This window comes from Mustela nivalis, assembly GCF_964662115.1.
Source record: "Mustela nivalis genome assembly, chromosome: 8".
In the NCBI taxonomy this organism is placed as follows: Eukaryota; Metazoa; Chordata; class Mammalia; order Carnivora; family Mustelidae; genus Mustela; species Mustela nivalis.
The window spans coordinates 89,276,830-89,299,179 of NC_139027.1; the positions used below are offsets into that span (position 1 = coordinate 89,276,830).

The window sequence follows — 22,350 nt, forward strand, 5'->3', positions numbered from 1 at the left end:
ATTAAAAAGGAAAAATGTAAATAAATTTTACCAAATTTTTAATAAAAAATGGAAACTACAATAAAATTTATAGATGTTGATTAATCACAAAAGAAGAAAAACAGGGGAGCCTGGGTGGCTCAGTGGGTTAAGCCTCTGCCTTCAGCTCAGGTCATGATCTCAGGGTCCTGGGATCGAGCCCTACATCGGTTTCTGTGCTCTGCAGGGAGCCTGCTTCCTCCTGTCTCTCTGCCTACCTCTCTGCCTATTTGTGATCTCTGTCTGACAAATAAATAAATAAAATCTTTAAAAAAAAGAAAAATATATGGTTAATAACTTCTAAAAAGTTCTAAAAATATCTGTTCACATCAAAAAATATCCAAATGAAAACAAAGATACTATTTGTCACTGACAAATTATCAAGAATAACCACCCCCCCCAGTGTTAGCTGAGGATATCATAAGAAGGGTCTTTCACATGTTGCTGAGAAAGTGACAAGTAAATGCCTTCCAGACATTCTAGACTTTTCACATTTGCCAAGAAATTTTTTAAATAATTGTATTATCTTACCTATTTATTTCATGTACATAAAATTCCTTACAGAAATTCTTATAGCTTTGGGAAACAGAGCTACAGACAAAGACATAAAAGAAAATAAATAAAAGAAAATAAAATGTCCAATGAAAGGAAATAGCTTGCTAAGTTACAGCATAATTATATGGCAGAAGATTCAATAGGCCTAAAAAACACATTTTTTAAGAATACTTAACAGGACAGGAGATGCAATTGATAAAATATCAAGGCAGGATTAAAAACTTTATAATAATAATAGCTAGTATACATACTAGTCAGTTCACATATTCATTTATATCTAGAACAGTTCTATCAAGACACTTCTGCAATTCTGTGGGAGGAAGGAAGGAAAGGAAGGCAAGAGAAGAAGAGAAGAGAAAAGAAGAGGAAACAAGACGAGAAGAAAAGAAGGCAGAAGGAAGGGAGGGAGGAAAGGAAGTAGGGAGGTAAAAACTACACCAAAGTGATAAGAGATGATTTTATGGTATTACACATTTCCATTTTCTACATTTTTATATTTCTGAAAAATTGGTACAGAAAGTGAAACACTGCATAACTAGAAAAATGTCGCTAAATCATGAAAACACTTAAGTCCTAAAGGAATTAGGATGAACCATATGAACTTGTCAATACTGGACTGTTCTGACAAGTAAATGACACAGACACAGATCATGGACAACTCTGAAAAGAGGAAATATGATAAGTAAACAAGCATGGAAAACTGATCAAGCTCATTAATAATCAAATAATTAATTTATAAACATGAAACAGTGAAGCAACATCTCTTACTAATAACAGACTGCACACTAAATGCCAATTAAATAAAGAGATAATTCTTCCTAAAAGAGAGAGAGAGAGCAAGCATGTGGGCGGGGGGAATGCAGGGGGAGGGGGAGACAGAGAATCCTAAGCAGGCTCCACAGCCATTGTGGAGGCTGATACGGGGCTGGATCTCAAGAGCCTGAGATCATGACCTGAGCCGAAATCAAGAGTCAGACCCTTACCCACTGAGCCACCCAGGCGCCCCAAAGATATAATTTTTAATGTCGACACCATTTGACCACCATCACCCATGTGGGTAGGGAAGTCTCCCTCAGCACAAAAACTATATGAGGGACTGGAATCTGTTCACATCAACCCCCCAAGCCCAGAGTATCACTTTACTCAGGAAAACAACAGAATCAATGAATGTCAGTAAAAAAAAAAACTCACTTTGAATAGAATCTTCATTGTGATGTTTTACCATGTTCTTAAAAGGTGAACTGCCTCCCCTGAGCTCCTGACTGACTGACTGAACACCTGCTGATCAGGTGTAAAGACTGCCAGTGTCTACTCTGAGGATGAGTACACCAGCTCCTGGCCTCAGGTTGGGTGCAGGAGTAAAGGGAGAACAAGCCTGCCCTATCCACTCATCAAATTACACGGGCACTTCAGCAGGAGCACGGGGAAGTGGAAAAATGGCAAGGAGAGCTGGACCTGGGAACACACACATGCTCCTATCCCAGACTGCTTTGAGATGATTAGAGACAACATCGAGAAACACAGATATACATGTAAAAACATGAAGGATAAATCAGAAAACTAAATGAGCTTCCTAACTCGACATCTGTCAAGCTTCTCATCCAAGATGAGTCCCCACCCAGAGTTGGGAGCTGCATCCTTTTGTGGACAACAGCCAGCTGTGGTGAGCTACATACAATACAATTTGCCAATGCTAGTTTCTGATAAGCCACAAGTAAACAGGAGAATATAACAGTGAGAAAGACAAGTGGCAAAATTCAGTATATTAAAGAGGGTAGAGGAATCGGGATGAGGAAGGTAAGGAGTGACTAGGGAGCCCTGACTACAGAACCTACCACACCCACATCTCCCTGATGCTCCCCCAACCCCAAGCTCTCCTCCTGTTGCCCTACTTACAAACAATACCCCTTCCCCCACCACCTCTGCAAATCATGAGTAAATCTTCCATTTCTTCTATTTACCTTTAGTTATAACCAATTCAAGCAATTAAAAGTATATAAAGAAAACAAAAACAAAGCAAAACAAAAGCCCAACCCCACTCCCAGAGGTAAACGTTGCTTAGAGTGTAGGCTTGAAATTATTCCCAAGTCTACAAGGAATATGTATACATACATAACACACATAGACATGCATATTTTTACATAAGTGTAACACCATACATATTATTTTACAACTTTTCTTTTTTTATGATTTTTTTTTTAAATTTATTTGACAGAGATCACAAGTAGGCAGAGAGGCAGAGAGAAAGAGCGGAGGAAGCAGGCTCCCGGCTGAGCAGAGAGCCTGATGCGGGGCTCAATCCCAGGACCCTGGGATCATGACCTGAGCTGAAGGCAGAGGATTTAACCCACTGAGCCACCAGGCACCCCTATTTTACAACTTTTAAAAAATATACAACATCTGAGAGATTATTCCATGCCTTCTCCATTTAAAAAAATGACTATATGCTCTTGTGCTCTTCTGTGCAGAGATGTAACACAGCTTACCCAAGGGCTGTTTTAGAGATACAGGGTATCTCCAGGGTCATCTCTTACAAAACCTTCCTCAGCAAACACCCCATGGGGCATCTTCATGAGTCCAGAAGGGACTAAATGAAGCCATGCTCTGTGGAGCATGCCCCGGGCAGTGCAGGAGTGTCCCTGGAGAAGGCAAACTTGGCTGTTTTCTCAGGGGCAGAGCAAGAAGAGAAGAAGCATCTTCCTTTCCCAGCCATAGTCCTGGCATCCACAGCCTAGGCAAGTCCTGCATCCACATCACTCTGGGTGGATGGGCTCTCTCTCCACCACAGGAATTTAAGTTCCTGTTGAGTTGCAGCTTTCCCTTTCTACACAGACAATGGAAGAGAGTCTCAATCTGGCGGCAGAAGCGCCCTGGCTGCCCATGGAGGTGTAGGCTGTGTGTGGAAGGCCCACTGGTGGTGAGTCTCCCCCTAGTGAAAAGGTGGTCCACTGCTCACCACATCCCAAAGCCTTGCTAAAACACAGAGCAGCACAAAGAAAAAACAAGTACCAAGACTGCAGGCACCAGAGAGGCAACAAGACTTAAAAAGAAGGGTGGCAGCTCCTTCCTCATCACCCACAGGAGCTGTGTTTGCAGCTCATCTTCAAAGGTCTCCAGGCCCCACCAAGTCTGGAGCTGTCTCTGGAGGCCCAGGCTGCTTCTACCTCATCTACTCTGGGAGCACACATGCACACTTTTGAGCCTGGGTGGGGATTTCCACAGAACAGGAGGAGCTTCTATAGAACTAAAAAGCCCACAGACTTAGCAGGCCAGCAGGGCCCCAGTTTTGGGGAGAGCAGCATAACCTCTTCCAACAGCCCCTGCTCCCACAGCATCAGGCCCCCATCTTTGTCAGCTCACAGCAGAACATCCAGTGTACTCACAATGAGCCTATGGGGTGAGAATGCAAAGAAAACCTTCCCTCAGTAAAACACTAATGGATTTCAGGACCTGTACTGAAAACAGGGACCAAGCCCTCACAGAAGGCTGAGTGCCAGAAGCACATTTCAGGGAAGTAGAACAGTCCCCTCTGTCTACAGCGAGGCTGGTGCAGTGTCTGGTAGGCTTTTAGGTCTCCCCCACATGCCAGCTTATGAAACAGCTTCTAGAGAACCCTTCTGAGAGGCCACATATCTTCCAAGGGAAAACACATCAGTAACAATAAAGGACAGTGAGGGCAAAGCAGGACCTTAGGGGGTCAGAAGAAAATCAAGAAAATGTAAATGGGAAACAGGCCAAATGCACACGCCACCAGGTTGCCATCCAGTGACCCATGAGCAGGAGGGAGTGACTGGCATAGTCCCCCCAAGCTCCACAACCCATCTGCTCTCTAGGCCACAAGGCAGACAGACAGGGACTCAAGAAGGGTTCCAGCAGCACCTCCTACATTCCCAGAGCTGACCTCAGGGCAGGTCTGTTGTGCACACTATCAAATGCCTGAAATGTTTTAGGTTTGCCCTTTTATGCTAGACATTCTCTGATGAGCCCATTTAAGCAAGAGCAATACAGGATGCTGCAATTTAGCAATCTCAAAGGGGAGGTCACCAGCATTATGGGTCCACTTAATCTCAGGGCTGCCGCATCCTAGGCTCCTCCAGTACAGGTCAGACGTAGGAGGAGATACAAAGCAGGGGGAGAGAAGGGAGCACTCTCTAGAGCATTCACCCAGGTGACGGGGGCATTTCTCAGGAGGCCAGGTAAGTTTAAGAACCTTCCCAGTACCTGGACTGTCACAGAGGAGATAACAGGGAGATCAAGGCCCAGCAAACCCGCATGTGTTCCCACATCACACTGGACCTGTCAAACCTGTGGCCTCCCTGTCTGATCTCCTGCCCCAGGATTCCAGGATTGGGCAGAATTCAGATGTGGGAGCTGAAGGGTAAAGAGCTCAGAGGGGTCCTCCCAGAAGCAATGACAAGCTAGCCCTCCTAGTGAGAGAACTTACTGGTCTGTCCACATGCCTCCACGAATGGGTGGATGCAGGGGAGGGGCCCACACACTCAATCCCATGTCACCTGGGTTACACTTTGTTCTGCTCAATGCACAGTAGAGTTCTCGGCCATTCAGAAACATTCCTTTCCTCTCATTTCCCTCATCCCTGTGAATCTGAGCCACTGCCCCAAGAGAGCAGGTGCTTCATCTACCAGCCAGGTGGGAAGAGGCAAATGGTGTGATTCAGGCACAGCAGCTCTACCAGTCGGACAAAAAAGATCTTTCAGTCACAATCTGTTAAGACATTTCCTAACCCCCCACCAAGGATGATGTCCAGCCCTGTTTTCAAAACAAAGGGGAAAAGGAGGCACTGCCTCTATTCCTGTACACCCTGTGGAATTTGCCCTCCTCCCATTCCAAGATGTGGGAGGAGTCTTTCTGCAGCTTCTGCAATACCACATAACAAACCTAAGTGGTGGAACAGAAGGCAACACTGGTCAGGATGGCTTGGAAGAACTGCAAAGCCACCTTCAGCTGGAAAGCATGGCCCAGGCATAGGTCTAGCCTGCCAGTGCATGTCTTCCCCTACATTTAGGTGTCTCAGGAAAGGGCTGGTGTGACAAGACCACAGAATGACAGAAGTAGTAAAGAAGCCTGAATGGGGGCCTCAAAATTCCGATGTTCACACATATACCCCTCATTTGCTGTAATCTGGAGGTAGTGAATGGGGAGGTGATGTTTGCAGGAGGGGAGACCCAAGAAGTGCACACGCCTTACCCCACCACCCAACACACAGAAAGAGAAATGAATATCCAGAAGGACATAAAGGAAAATCATTTAAAGTTATCAAAGAAACGAGAGTGCTAGACAAAGGAATGATAAGGACACCAAGGGAGGTTTCTGGGACACTGACATATTATAGTTGTAAAAAAAAATCCAGTGGCAAGACTGGAAGACACAGAAGAAAATCTTCCATAAAGTATATCTAAATAGGAAGGAGGGGTGACTAGGTGGCTGAATCAGTTAAGCATCTGCCTTTGGCTTGGGTCATGATCTTGGGGTCCTAGAATCAAGCCTTGCATCAGGATCCCTGCTCAGTGCGAAGCCTGCTCCTCCCTCACCTCCCCACTTGTTCTCTCTCAAATAAATAAATAAATAAATAAATAAATAAATAAATAAAATCTTTACATAAATAAACAGTAAGGAGATGAGACCATATGACAAGGAAAAGACTGTCTCTTCTATAAATAGTGTTGCAAAAACAGGATATCCACATGCAAAAGAATGAATTTGACCCTTACCTTATACTATACACAAAAAACTGACAATAGATTCAAGATCTAAATTAAGATCTACAACTATAAAACTCTAATACTCTAAAAAGAAAACACAGAGGAAAAATTTCATGATGTTAGATTTGGGAATGGTTCCTTACAAAAGCACAGACAACAAAAGCAAAAATAGGCAGATGGTACTATATCAAACTTAACTTCTGCACATTGAAGAAAAAAGTCAACAGTGAAAAGCAGTTTATATAGTGAATGGCAGAAAGTAATTGTCAACCATATCTGATAGAAGGTTAGTAACTAGAACATATAAAGAATTCTTACAACTCAATAACAAAAAATAAGTGACCCCATTAAAAAATGGGCAATTGTCTTGAAGAGATATTTCTCCAAAGACAATATACAAATGGCTGACAAATGGCCAACCATATGCAAAGGCTCAACATCTCTCATCGTGAGAGAAATGCATACTATGTCACACCTATTAGGATGGCCACTATAAAAGAACAAAACAGAAAACAAGCATTGGTGAGGATGTGGAGAAGCTGGAACAGTACACAGCAATGTTGGTGAGCATGTAAAATGGTACCGCCACTCCGGAAAACTGTATGAAGGGTACTCAAAACTCTAAAACTAAAACCCATATGATCCAGCAATTCCATTCCAGGTATACATCCAAAGGAACTGAAAGCAAGATCTTAGAGATACTTGCTTACCCAAGTTCACCACAGTATTATCCACAACAGCCAAGAGGTGAAAGAGCCCAAATGTCCATTGACAGAAGAACACAGAAGCATCCACACAATGGAAGTGGTATATCTATACAATGGAATATTATTCAGCCTTCAAAAGAAAGAAACCCGGGGCACCTGGGTGGCTCAGTGGGTTAGGACTCTGCCTTCGGCTCAGGTCATGATCTCAGGGTCCTGGGATCCAGCCCCGCATCAGGCTCTCTGCTCAGCGGGGAGACTGCTTCCCCCCTCCCCTGCCACCTGCCTCTCTGTCTACTTGTGATCTCTCTCACTGTCAAATAAATAAATAGAATCTTTAAAAAAAAAAGAAAGAAAGAGAAAGAAAGAAAGAAAGAAAGAAAGAAAGAAAGAAAGAAAGAAAGAAACAAACTACCTCTGTTACACACTACAACATGGCTGGACCCTGAGAATGTTATATTGAATGAACTCTGCCAGTCACAAGAGGACAAATACTGTGTGATTCCACTTACATACATGCTTAGTCAAATCACAGAGACAGAAAGTAGAGTGGTGGTTGCCAGAGGCTGGTAGGAGTAGTGAGGGGGAAGAACTGTTCTGTGGGTATAGGGTTCATAGTCACAAGAAGAAAAAGTTCTCCAGGTGTGTTACTCTATGTGTGAATATAGTTAACACTGCTGAACTATACATTTTAAAAATGATTAAGTGGGTAAATTTTTTATTATGTACTTTCTACATTTAAAATTTAAAAGTAAAAAGTTTTTACAAAGAAAATAATTCAAAATTTGGTGGCTTACTTTCTGAAATTGTCTGGCTCTGTTTATAGCACTTTTATCTGGATTTTCTCTTTCATAACAACAGCAAATATCAATCCCAAAGCTCCAGGCATCCTCTAAACGTCCAGGAAAGGGAACCAGCTGAAGGGAAGGCAAATTACAGGAATAATATAAGAATTTTCCAAGTAGACAGATGGCTAACTCCCATCATGTAGGACAAAAAATAAAATCTCACACCTAAGTAAATCCTTTTCTTTTCTCCATATTTTATTTTCAAGCAATAAAATAAAAGTTGAGGCCACCTAAGTAAATCCTCGTGAAATTTCTGAACCAACCAACCAACCAACCAACCAACCAACCAACCAACCAACAAGTCCTCAAAGCGTCCAGATAAGAAAGAGCACTCCCATGGACATCTGGGTGGCTCAGTGGGTTAGAGCCTCTGCCTTCAGCTCAGGTTATGATCTTAGGGTCCTGGGTTCGCGCCCCACATCGGGCTCTCTACTCGGCAGGCAGCCTGCTTCCTCCTCTCTCTCTGCCTGCCTCTCTGCCTACTTGTGATCTCTGTCTGTCAAATAAATAAATAAAATCCTTTAAAAAAGAAAGAAAGAAAGAACACTCCCACACTCACAGCCCTGGGCAGCAGAACCAACAGGTGCTGTTGGCAGCAAGACCAAGAGCTCTCGTGAAACCAGGCCCTGACATGACATCCCAAGTCAAGACCACTTTCAACCTCCTCTGGAAGCTACTGACATGTACTTCAGCAAAATGAGAAAGAGGAAGAGGCAGGAGCTCGGATCTGACTCCCATGCACGTGACGAAGACTCTTGGGAGAGCCATCGTGGGGCAGGCCAGAGGGCAACCCACACAAAACCAACAACAAGAACAACCCATGGGGTATTGTGTATGTGTGTCCAGCTGGAAAACAACAAATGGGTAGGTTTCTCACAGAGCTGATAGAGCATCTGGAAAAAAAACAAGGATTAAGTCTATTAAAAAGTAAGTAAGTACAAACCAAGAAAACATGAACCTCTCTCTAAAGCCAAACTTGGTACATGGCCACATTTGGATGTGGCCATCAGGCAGGGGTGGCAGGGAAGCCTCAAGGTGGAGGTGCCATCCAAGTAACAGCCCTGGACTGTGGCAGAGGGAGTGGAGGAAGTGGGAAGGCACAGCCACAGGACAGGTGTGGCGACCTTGGGAGGCTCTGCCCTATTTACCGTCCAGAGCAGCCTTCCACGGGCCCCATAGGACAGAGTTCCAGACTGGAGTCAAACACTTCTCCTGCTGGGCAATTTCCCTTCTCACATTCTGCTTTGCTGCTGCTGAGGGGACAGTGATAGAAAATGACAGGGGCTAGATACACAGAAATAGCGGCTTAGCCTTAATGATCCTTATAATTTCACCACTAACAGCATTAGAATTTTGGTTCCCAAACCAAGGTTACCAGGTTCCCAGTTTTCATGATGCTCAAATTCTATTTCTACAAATGCCTCACTGAAAAACTGCCTCTTCCTCAGTCCTTCCCTCCCAGCCTGAGCCATCAACCTAAGGGGATAAGAAGCAGCCCTAACCCCACAGGGGCCCTACAGCACAGAAGCTGGGGGGAATCTTCTGTTTACACTTCCTAAGTCCTCTCTGTGTGAGGCCAGGAGCCAGAACACCCCTTCCCCTGTAATCCTTCCACAGACTCCTGGGGAAGGAGGAAAGAAACACAGGGATAGACTTCTTTGCCTGCTCAAGCAGACCCTGCCATGGTCCCCCAGGACCCATCTGTCCAGGACTGCCCACCCGTGGTGTCCTGCTTGCTCCCCTACTCACTTGTTAAGTACAAGCCTCAAGCAGAGTGGTTGTTATAAATAATAAACAGTCCCCAGGGTTCAAGGGCCTCTTCAGTTTCCTCTTCACCTAAATGGAATTAATCTTCCTTTGCATTCCACATACGCATAAAATGTTTGCACAGCAAAACCACCTGAAAACCTGGTCCCATTCAGTAGCTGACTACAGGACTGGGGACAATATTCCAGATAATGAGGAACACCTGGTTTCTCAAGGTTTTATTCTTCTGAAATTGGAATCAGTAGAATTTCAATTATTCTCAAGCTATAAAGCTTAATTCAAAATATGAGCATAAACTTTGCTACCAGGTGAAACAAAATGCTGTTTTTACCTGGGGAAGAAAAACCTGCTCCGACGCAAACCAGATATTGGCCCTGAGACAGAGGTCCCTGGCCCACACTTTGCAGGATAACGCAGCCGTCTGGAGGCCAACAGAGCAAGGTGTTGGTTTGCATTTAATTGATACACAGAGAGGAGGGAATTTAATCTGTGCCCCTAGAAACTCACTGAGTATTGAGGATAGAGAAGAGAATGGTGGTCTTTCAGCAGTAGCTAAGTTTGCTGATCTTTGAGGGTCCAGAGGATTGTGTTGCAACAGGAAGCAATTCAAACAAAGACCTCCATAAAAACCTGCTCTCTCAGAATGAATGGGACCAAGGGCAGCCATTCTAGATGGGTTCATTCTTTATCTGGAAAGATGTTACAATCCTTTTAAAATATTAAAGCCTGTCCTTGGGTTCCACTAGAGCAGACCTCAGTACCACTTTAAAACAGCCTTGTGCTTTTTAATCAACCTTCATACTTTGGCAGTTCTAAGCTTTTAGGATTAATTTCAGCGTTAATTCTTTTCATGGCTTTTTCTTATTTTTCAAAATTTATACTATGTATTCACTTTGCCTACATGGGTCCAAAATATCTCAGAAGAAGATATTTCTTCTTTTTCTACCTTTTTTTTATCAAAGGGATTTTCCAGTTCCAACAGGGTAAAAATAACCACATACTTCATTTAATATTTGCTTTTCCTACAAAGCAGATACATTAAAAATTATAAGAATATCAAATTCTACAACTATCCAGGGGCCCCTCATTGGCTCAGTCAGTTAAGCATCTGCCTTCAGCTCAGGGGTCCCTGTGCTCAGCAGGGAGCCTGCCTCTCCTCTTCCCTGCCCCTAACCCCACTCCTGCCCTCTCTCTCAAATAAAAAAAAAACTTAAAAAAAAAATTCTAGAACTGTCAAAAAAACTCCTATTTTTCTGGGGTCTCCTAAAGAAGAGACTATGGCATACAGTGATGGCAGACTCTAGTGTCAGTCTCGTTATACTATGGGCATTTTCCAGCTCTGTGACCTTGAACAGTCACTTCATTTCTCTGTGCCTCCATATGTCATTTGGAGACTGTGAACATTAAAGTTACTGCTAAGCTTGTTTACGTGTCAATTACTGATTCCAGTGTCTGGCACATGGCAGGTACGGAATAAACACCGGCATCTCTGCCGCTACACAAACGCATGAGCCTGGGGCTGCATACACACCTGTACTGCTACACAAACCAGGTAGTTGTCCGCAACTTTCAAAGTAAACTACACATAGATAATCTGGTAAATGGCTATTCCGTGACGACAGATGAAGAGATTTTTTTAAAAATAAACATATAACGTATTATAAGCCCCCGGAGTACAGTTCTGTGAATCACCAGGTTTACACACTTTGTAGCACTCACCATAGCACATACCTTCCCCAATGTCCATAACCCCACCACCCTCTCCCTACCCCCCTAACCCCGGCAACTCTCATTTTGTTCTGTGAGATTAAGAGTCTCTTGTGATTTGTCTCCCTCCCAATTCCACCTTGTTTCATTTATTCTTTTCCTACCCCACAAACCCCCCACGTTGCATCTCCACTTCCTCATATCAGGGAGATCATATGATAGTTGTCTTTCTCCAATTGACTTATTTCACTAAGTATAATATAATACTTTCTAGTTCCATCCACATCGTCGCAAATGGCAAGATTTCATTTCTTTTGATGGTTGCATAGTATTCCATTGTGTGTGTGTGTGTGTGTGTGTGTGTGTGTGTGTGTATCACATCTTCTTTATCCATTCATCTGTTGATGGACATCAAGGTTCTTTCCATAGTTTGGCTACTGCGGACATTGCTGCTATAAACATTTGGGTGCACGTGTCCCTTCGGATCACTACATTTGTATCTTTAGGGTAAATACCCAGTAGTGCAATTGCTGGGTCATAGGGCAGCTCTATTTTTAATTTTTTGAGGAACCTCCATGCTGTTTTCCAGAGTGGCTGCACCAGCTTGCAGTGTAGGAGGGTTCTCCTTTCAGATGGAGAGATTTTTAAATTTTTAATGGAAATTATACATAAAATCATATCTATATTTTAAAGTACATACGACCACTTAACATACCTTCTCCTCAGAATTACCATTTTGTGTGTGATATTAGCACCTGAAACCTATTCTCTTAGCAAATTTCCACTATTCTAAAAAGTTTTATTACAGCTATAGTCATCATGGTATATGTTAGATCTGCAGGCCTACACATCTTACATAACAACTTTGTACCCTTTGATCAATAGCTTCTCAGTTCTAAAGATTTTTTATAGCCACACAGACTTATATTTGTGCCAGGGCTATAGCTAGAGACCCCAAATGAACTTATCTTAAATTATCTAGGTGAGACTTAATGCAATCACATGTGTCTTTAGAGACAGGAAGAGGAGTTTTGGAAGAAGAGGAGGCAATGTGACCACAGAGGGAAAGACTGGACTAATGTATCCCTAGAATCTGCAGAGAGAGTGACCCTGTCAATACCTTCTGGACTTCTGGCTTCTGTGACTATAAGAGAATGACTTCATGTTGTTTTAAGCCACATAGTTTGTGGTCATTTGTACAGCAGCCCTAGGAAAAGAGAAAACAGCCCTAGGAAAAATAACACAACATCCCATTTCTCTCTCTCTCTCTTTTTTTTCATTAACATATAATGTATTATTTGCCCCAGGGGTACAGGTCTATGACTCATCAGTCTTAAACAATTCATAGCACTCACCATAGTGTATACCCTCCCCAATGTCCATGATCCCTCCACCCCACCCCCCCACCCCCCCCCAGCAACCCTCAGTTTGTCTCCTGAGATTAAGCGACTCTATGGTTTGTCTCCCTCCCCAGTCCCATCTTGTTTCATTTTCCCCTCCCTTCCCCCCATGAAGCCTTGCTCTACCTCTCAAATTCCTCATATCAGAGAGATCACATGATAATTGACGTTCTCTGATTGACTTATTTTGCTTAGCATAATACCCTCTAGTTCCATCCACATCACTGCAAGATTTTTTTTTATTGCTGCATAGTATTCCGTTGTATATATACACCACATCTTCTTTATCCACTCATCTGTTGATGAACATCTATCCTCTTTCCATAGTTTGGCTATTGTGGACAACATCCCATTTCTTAATATTGTTAAATGGCAATACTCTCTAAACTGGTGTACAGATTTAGCACAATCCCTATCAAAATTTCAGTTGGCTTCTTTAAAGAAATTGACAAGCTGATCTTAAAATTTGTAGGAAATAAAAGGGACCCAGAATACCCAAAACAATCTTAGAAAAGAATGAAAAAGTTGGAGGATTCACACTTCCCAATTTCAAAACTTTCCACAAAGGTACAGTAGCCAAGACAGCATGGTACTGGCAAACAGAGAGACAATCTGACCAATGGAATAATATTTACAGGCAAGAAATAAAAACTCACACTTATAGTCAATTGATTTTAACAAAGGAGTCAAAACAATTCAATGGGAAAAGACAAGTCTTTTCAACATATGGTACTGGGACAACTGGAGAGACACATGCAAAAGACTGAAGGGGAATCCCTACTTATCGTATATCATATACAAAAACTAATTAAAAACTAAATTGTAACAGCTAAAACTATAAAACACTTAGAAGAAAGCAGAAGAGTAACTCTTCTAAAGGAGTAAATGATCTTTGATTAGGCAATGTCATATCTTTCATTAGACCATCAAAACCAGAAGCAACAAAAGAAAAAAAAAGCCAGAAAAACGGACTTAACTAAAATCTCAAAACCTGTTTTATGGCAAAGGTCACTACCAAGAAAATGAAGAGAAAAAAAAACATTTTCAAATTCTGTATCTGATAAGGTAATCAGGTTTAGAATACAAAATGAACACTTACAGCTCTATAATAAAAGCACAAATAACCCAATTAAAAAATGGACAAAGGATCTGAATAGCTATTTTTCCAAAGAAGAGTCATAAATGACCAAACATGTTTAACCTCTTTAGCCATCAGAGAAATGCAGATCAACAACACAATGAGATACTACTTAGAGTATTTAGGTTGGCTATTATAAAAAAAGACATGTAATGGTAAGTGCTAGTAAGGACATGGAAAATTTGGAAAGCAAGAATCTTTTAAGCAGCAAGGAATCCTCAAAAAGATTAACAGCTAACTCCTCATCAGAAAGCATGATCAGAAGGCAGCAAGATGACATATTTGAAGTGGTGAAAGAAAAAGGAGGTCAACCAAGAATTCTATATCCAGTAAAAATCATCCTTAAAAATGAAGGAGATATAATGCCAAAGGCATGATTCATAAAAGAAATAACTGATTGGCTGGACTTCAATATTAAAATAAAAAACTTGTGCTCTAGGAAAGACACCATTAAGGGAAATAAAAGACAAGCCCACAGAGTAGGAGAAAATATTTGCAGATGATATGTCAGATAAAGGACTGTTACTCAAAATATACAAATAACTCTTAAAACTCAAGAAAATGAACCATCTGATTAAATAATGGGGGAAATAAATAAACATCTTAGTACAAATGGGGAAGGAGGCAAGACAGTGGAGAAGGGGACCCCATTTTAACCGGTCCCTGAACTTAGCTGGATATCTATCAAACCATATTGAACACCCACGAAATTAGCCTGAGATGTAAGCATATATATCTGGATTTCTACAAGCAGAAAAGTGACTGCTTTTTGCATGGTAGGACTTGCCCAGTCGTGAATCTACTGGGAGATACGGGAAGATAAACAGAAGGGGGAGGGAGTCTCCATAAGCTGGCTCCTGGAAAGTGACATGACACAGCCCAAAACTAGAACTCTTAGAAGTCTGCTCTAGTGAGAGAGATCCTTCTCTGAAAGGGACTCTGAAAATAAAAAGGCAGAATTCTAAGTAGGACATCGTGGTGTTGGGATCCAAGGAGTCACAGAGCGAATAGGGGTGCCTGAACCAGTAGAGTGCCTGAGCAGTGGAGCCAGGAAGCAGGTTATGGTCAGCGAGCCCAGGATGGGACTCAGCTCAATCACCATAAACTGTGAGCTAAGCAGTTGGTATTTGCTCTTTTCCTGAGCAGCCTTAAAAAAGTCTGGAACCTGCACATGCAACTTAGCAAAAGCTCACAGGGAGGTTGAGTCCCAGAAAGGACATAAGGCCATGATTTAGGAGCTTCAGATGTACATGAGAGCCCAGAATTACTTGCAGTTTTAGAGTCACAAAGGGCAATGACGCTCCCGGGCCTCTGGGACTGCCTCTCAAAGAGTTGCTGTGGGCATGCACCATGAGAGGCTGCGGTTTTCAGAGGTGCATAAACCCCAGAGAGTTTATTAAAGAGGCTAGACTGAAATCTTTCTGCTCTGGGCCGGAGGTTTGGGTGTGCTCATTTTTGCTCTGACAGCCCCCAAGGAATAAAAGCCACACGGAGGACAGGTTTCCACTGACCCCATCCCACTGCAGGGGTAAGGCAACTCCATCCAGGCAGGGTTTCCTGAGAAACAGGGTAGCAGGCCTCTCTCCCAGAAGACAGACTAGAAGAACAGGAGGACGAAAACCCTATAGATCCCACAAGACTGTAAAATCCCAATGCCCGGGGAAAATAGTATACTGAGCTCCAGGTGTTGCCTCACGACTTGTATATTTTTCAGATAAAACTCTCCTTTTCTCTTTTTCCTTTTTCTTATGCTTTTTCTCTGTTCTTTCTTTTAATCTTTATCTCATTTCAACTAAGATGTTTATTATAGCAACTTATATTTCATAGTTGCCTTTTAACTTGTATTTTTTCACAGCTACCTTTATTTTATACATATATACTTCATTTTAGTACTTTTTTCACTCTAGTCAATTTAATCTTTTAAATATACAAGTCTTACTTTCCTTGCAAATTGGGATGTAGCGCCTTCTATCACACAGACCAAAATTCACCCAGGAATAACTGATACAACTTGCTTTGTATCACTTTGTGAGATTATAGTCTCTCTTCTCTTTCTCCCCCTCTTTTCAAAATTTTGTTCTTGTGTTTAACTTTGGCTTTGTTTATTTGTGGTGGCCTCCTACCACTTCGTATTTTACTAGGGTGCATCTTGCCTGGGTCATCGTTGATATCTTGGACTCTACTCATTCGCCCACCCATTGTTCTCTGGACAGAATGACAGGAAGGGGGAACTCACACAAAAAAGAACCAGAGGCAGTGTTCTCTGCCACAGAGCTAATCGATATGGATATAAGTAAGATTCCAGAGAAAGAATTCAGGATAGCAATCATAAAGTTAATAGCTAGGCTTGAAAAAAGCATAAGCAAAAATACAGAATCTCTAAAGGCAGAAATGAGATCTAATCAGGCCAAATGTAAAATGCTATGAGTGAGATGCATTCTAAACTGGATATTCTTAACAGCTAGGGTTAATGATGCAGAGAAAATAAGAGAAGAGAGAAGAGAAAATAAGTGATCTAGAAGAAAAGTTGATGGAAAGGAAGGAAGTTGAGGAAAATAGAAATAGGCAGCTAGTAGCACATGATAAAAGGCTTGGGGAGACTAATGATGCCATAAAAATGTTCCAATGTCAGAATTCTTGGGCTCCCCAAAGCAGTAGAAAAAGAGAGTCAGAAGGTACATTTGGCCAAAACATAGCTGAGAACTTCCTTAATCTAGGAAAGGAAACAGACATTCTTGTCGAAGAGGCAGAAATGACCCCTCCCCAAATCAGTAACAATAGATCAACACCCTCACATATAATAGTGAAGCTTACAAATTTTACAGCCAAAGAAACTATCCTGAGAGTAGCTAGGGAGAGGAGGTTCCTTACGTATGGAAAGAGGAACATCAAATAACATCCAACCTTTCCACAGAAACCTGCAAGCCAGAAAGGGCTGGAAAGACATAGTCAGGGAACTAAATGAGAAGAACACGCAGCCAAGAATACTTTATCCAGCAAGGCTGTCATTCAGAACGGCTGGAGAGAGAAAGAACTTCCCAGGACAGGAAGAAACTGAAAGAATATGTGACCTACAAGTCAGCCCTGCAAGAAATATTAAGGGGGGTTCTCTAAGCGAGGAGAGACCCCAAGTGTCACATAGACCAAAAAGAAACAGAGAAAATCTACAGGAACAGGGGCTCTGAAGGCAATACAATGGCACTAAATTCAGATCTTTCTATAGTTACTCTGAATGTAAATGTGCTGACTGCCCCCATCAAAAGACACAGGGTTCCAAACTGGATAAAAAGTAAGATCCATGCATATGCTGCCTACAAGTGACTCACTTTAGAAACAAAGTCACCTCCAGATTGAAAGTGAGGGAGTAGGGGCACCTGGGTGGCTCAGTGGGTTAGAGCCTCTGCCTTGAGTTCGGGTCGTGATCTCAGGGTCCTGGAATCAAGCCCCACATCGGGCTCTCTGCTGAGCAGGGAGCCTGCTTCCCCGCTCTCTCTCTCCCTGCCTCTCTGCCTACTTATGATCTCTCCCTCTCTGTGTCAAATAAATAAATAAATTCTTTAAAAAAAAAAAAAAAAAGAAAGTGAGGGAGTGGAGGACACTTTACCATGCCAATGGACCTCAAAAGAAAGCTGGGGTATTAATCCTCATATCAGACAAATCAGATTTTATTTTTTTTTAATATAATAACTATTCTACTGAAGCTGTTTCAAGAAATAGAAATGGAAGAAAACTTCCAAACTCATTCTATGAGGCCAGCATTACCCTGATCCCAAAACCAGACAAAAACCCCATCAGAAAGGAGAATTAGAAGGGAAAAGAAGTAGAATTAGAGACCAATATCCCTGAAGAACATGGATGTAAAGAATACTCACCAAAATACTAGCCAATAGGATCCAACAGTACAGTAAAAGGATTACTCATCACAACCAAGAGGATTTATTCGGGGTACAAGTGTAGTTCAACATTTGCAAATCAATCAATGTGATAGATCACATTAACAAAAGAAGAGACAAGAACCACATGATCCTCTCAATTGATCCAGAAAAGCATCTGACAAAATAGAGCATACTTTCTTGATTAAAGCTCTCTATAGTGTAGGGATAGAGGGAACATACCTCGATATCATAAAAGCCCTCTACGAAAAGCCCACAGCAAATAACACTCTCAATGGGGAAAAAGTGAAAGCTCTTTTCACTTTTGGGAGCATGACATGGATGCTCACTCTCACCCCTACTTTTCAACATAGTACTAGAAGTCCTAGCCTCAGCAAGGACTTCTAGTTGGGAGCATGACATGGATGCTCACTCTCACCCCTACTTTTCAACATAGTACTAGAAGTCCTAGCCTCAGCAATCAGACAACAAAAAGAAATAAAGGCATTCAAATTGGCAAAGAAGAAGTCAAACCTTCTCTCTTCATAGATGACATGATACTTAATGTGGAAAACCCAAAAGACTCTACCCCAAAATTACTAGAACTCATATAGCAATTTAGCAAAGTGGCAGGATACAAAATCAATGCACAGACATCAGCTATATTTCTATACACTAACAGTGTAACTGAAGAATGAACTTAAGGATACGATTCCATTTACAATAACACCAAAAACCATAAAATATCTAGGAATAAACCTAACCAAAGGAGTGAAGGATTTATATGCTAGAAACTTAGAACATTTTTTAAAAAGATTTTATTTATTTGGGACTCCTGGGTGGCTCAGTTGGTTAAGCAGCTGCCTTCGGCTCAGGTCATGATCCCAGCGTCCTGGGATCGAGTCCCACATCGGGCTCCTTGCTCAGCAGGGAGCCTGCTTCTCCCTCTGCCTCTGCCTGCCATTCTGTCTGCCTGTACTCGCTCTCTCTCCCTCTCTCTGACAAATAAATAAAATCTTAAAAAAAAAAAAGAGTTTATTTATTTGACAGATTTTATTTATTTATTTTCTGGATCAATTGAGAGAATCATGTGGTTCTTGTCTCTTCTTTTGTTAATGTGATCTATCACATAAATATCACGTATTTATTTATTTGACATATTATGCCTCACAAGTAGGCATAGAGGCAGGCAGAGAGAGAGGAGGAAGCAGACTCCCTGCTGAGTGGAGAGCCTGATGTGCGGCTCAATCCCAGGACCCTGGGATCATGATCCATCCAAGTGGAAGGCAGAGGCTTTAACCCACTGCGCCACCCAGGTACCCCAACTTAGAACATTTCTGAAAAAAACTGAAGACACAAAGAAATGGAAAAACATTCCATGCTCACGGATTGGATTCCATGCTTCACGGATTGTGAAAACGTCTATGCTATCCAGAGCAACCTACACATTCAATGCAATCTCTATCAAAGTACCAACACCATTTTTCACAGAGCTGGACTAAACAATTCTAAAATTTGTATGGAAGCAGAAAAGTCCTGAATTACCAGGGGAATGTTGAAAAGGAAAGACTAAGCCAGGGGCATAATAATACCTGACTTTAAGTTATGATCATAAAGACAGTATGGTATTGGCATAAAAACAGACACTTTGATCAATGGAATGGAATAGAGAGCCCAGAAATACCCTCAACATCATGGTCAACTAATCTTCAACAAAGCAGGAAAGCATATCTAATGGAAAAAAAGACAGTCTCTTCAATAAATGGTGCTGGAAAAATTGGATAGCCACATGCTTAAGAATTAAACTGAACCATTCTCCTATACCATACACAAAGATAAACTCAAAATGGATGAAAGACCTAAATGTGAGACAGGAATCCATCAAAATCTTAGAGGAGAGCATAGGCAGTGATCTCTTCCACATTGGCCACAGCAACTTCTTTCAAGATATGTCTCTAAAGGGAAGGGAAACAAAAGCAAAAATGTATTATTGGGACTTCATCAAGATAAAAAGTTTCTGCATAGCAAAGGAAAACAGTCAACAAAACCAAGAAGCAACCTACAGAATTGGAGAAGATACTGCAAATGACAGAACAGATAAAGGGCTGGTATCTAAGATCTATAAAGAACTTTTCCAACTCAACACCCAAAAATCAAATAATCCAGTTAAGAAATAGGCAGAAGACATGAACAGACACTTCTCCAAAGAAGACATACAAATGGCTAGCAGACACATGAAAAAATGTTCATCAGTAGCCACCAGGGAAATATAAATGAAAACCACAATGAGATACCACCTTACACCAGTTAGAATAGCTAAAATTAACAAGGCAGGAAACAACAGTTGGCGAGGATGTGGAGAGGGGAACACTCTTACACTGTTGGTGGGAATGCAGGGTACTCTGAAAAACAGTATGGAGATTCCTCAAGAAGTTAAAAATAGAGCTACCCTATAACTTAGCAATTGTACTACTAGGTATTTACCCCAAACATACAGATGTAGTGATAATAAGGGGCACACACACCCCAATGTTCATAGCAGCAATGTCTACAGTGGTCAGACTGTGGAAGGAGCCAAGAAGTCCTTTAATAATGAATGGGTAAAGAAGATGTGGTTCTGGACTACAGGAAACAAACTGAGGGTTACAGAAGGGAGGGGGTTGGGGATGGGGGTAACCGAGTGATGGGTATTAACAAGGGCACATGTTGTGATGAGCACTGGTTGTTATATGCAACTAATTGTTGAACACTACATTGAAAACTAATGATGTACTACATATTGGCTAATTGAACATAATAATAATAATAGCAAAAGAACATATTCAAATGGAAAACAGGCTTATGAAAAGATGCTCAACATTATATGTAATCAGGGAATTTCAAATAAAACAACACACCATTACACTCCTATTAGAATGGCCCAAATGCTGGCCAAAATATGGAGCAAAAAAAACCTTCTTAATCAGGGAAACCTGAGTGGTGCAGTCAGTTAAGCACCCAACTCTTGGTTTCAACTCAGGTTGTAATCTCAGGGTCATGAAACTGAGCCACAAGTTTGGCTCTGCACTCAGCACAGAGTCCGCTTAAGACTCTCTCTCCCTCTCCCTCTGCCTGTCACCCCTGTGTGCATGCACTTTCTGTTTCTCAAACTAAATGAATAAACATTTTCTAAAAACCCTCTCAATCATTGCTAAAAGGAATGAAAAATGGTACAGTTACTTTGGAGAACAGTTTGTTAACTTCTTATCAAACTAAACATACTCTTACACATAAGTGTCCATTCATAGATGAATGGATAAGGAAGATGTAGCTTATATACCCAATGGAATATTACTCAGTTATAAAAAGGAATGAGATCTTGCCATTTGCAATGACATGGATAGACCTAATGGGCATTATGCTATGTGAAATAAGTCAAAGAGAGAAAGAAATTCCACATGATTTCACTTATATGTGGAATATAACAAGCAAAACAAATGAACAACCAAAACAGACCTAAATATAGAGAACAAACATGGTTGTAAGAAGCTGGGGAGAGGGATGGGCAAAATAGGTGAAGGGGATTATGAGATACAAACTTTCAGTTATAAAATAAGTCACAGAAATAAAAAGTACAGCATAGGGAATACAATCAGTAATACTGTAACAATACTGCATTCAGGCGCATGGTGATTACACTTCTCATGGTGAGCAATGAGTAACGTATTGAATTGTTGAACCATGATGTTGTACACCTGAAACTAACATCATAAAGTCTAGTATACTTCAATAACAAATTAACTAACATAGTCTTACAAAATGAACCAGTAAACATGCTCCTTGGTATTTACCTCAAATGAGCTGAAAACTTACACCCACACAAAAACCTTCACAAGGATGTTTACAGCTGGTTTATTTATAATTGCTAGAACTTGGAAGCAACCAAGATACCTTTCAGTGGTGAATGTGTAAATGTTAAGGACTACATGTTTTTAACCTCCTAAATTCATTTGTTGAAGTCCTAACCCCCAATGTCACGGCATTAGGAGGCAGGGCCTCCAGGAGGTGTTTAAGTCATGAGGCTGGACCCCTCATGAATGGGACTAGGGGTCTTATATAGGAGACCCCAGGGAGCTCCCTCACCCCTTTGACTATGCGAAGACACAGCGACAAGACAGCCATCTACGAATCAGAAAGCAGGCCATCCCCAAACAATCTGTTGGCACCTTGATCTTGGACTTACCGGCCCTCAGAGTTGTGAGAAACATGTTGCTGTCTAAGCCACCCTGTCTATGGTACTTTCATCACTGCAGTTCTCGGGACTGCAACCACCACTAACAATCCCCCTGCTGTCACATCTGTGAGATCCCAGCCTAGCTCAGCCCCAGTTCTGCCAAATCACTCCCTCCTCAGAGGCATGTACTGCCCCCTTTTATGAGTGTGTGATAATTCACCTGACCTGTCAGTGGACACTTAGATTGTTTCTGATCTTCTGCTACTATAAACAGGGCTGCGGTGAACCACCTCTGAGGAATAAATTTCTAGAAGTGGAACCTCTGGATCATGAGAATGCATATTTTCCATTTGGACAGATATTGCTAAGCTGCCTCCCACAGAAGTGACACCAACTTAATTAATC

At 41.7% G+C, this 22,350-nt stretch overlaps 1 protein-coding gene across 11 annotated transcripts in view; it reads right to left on the reverse strand.

Annotated features, from left to right (window-relative positions):
• The window catches only part of NINL (ninein like), a 154,478-nt gene that overhangs the window by 84,044 nt on the left and 48,084 nt on the right, over positions 1 to 22,350 (reverse strand). The window lies entirely within an intron of this gene.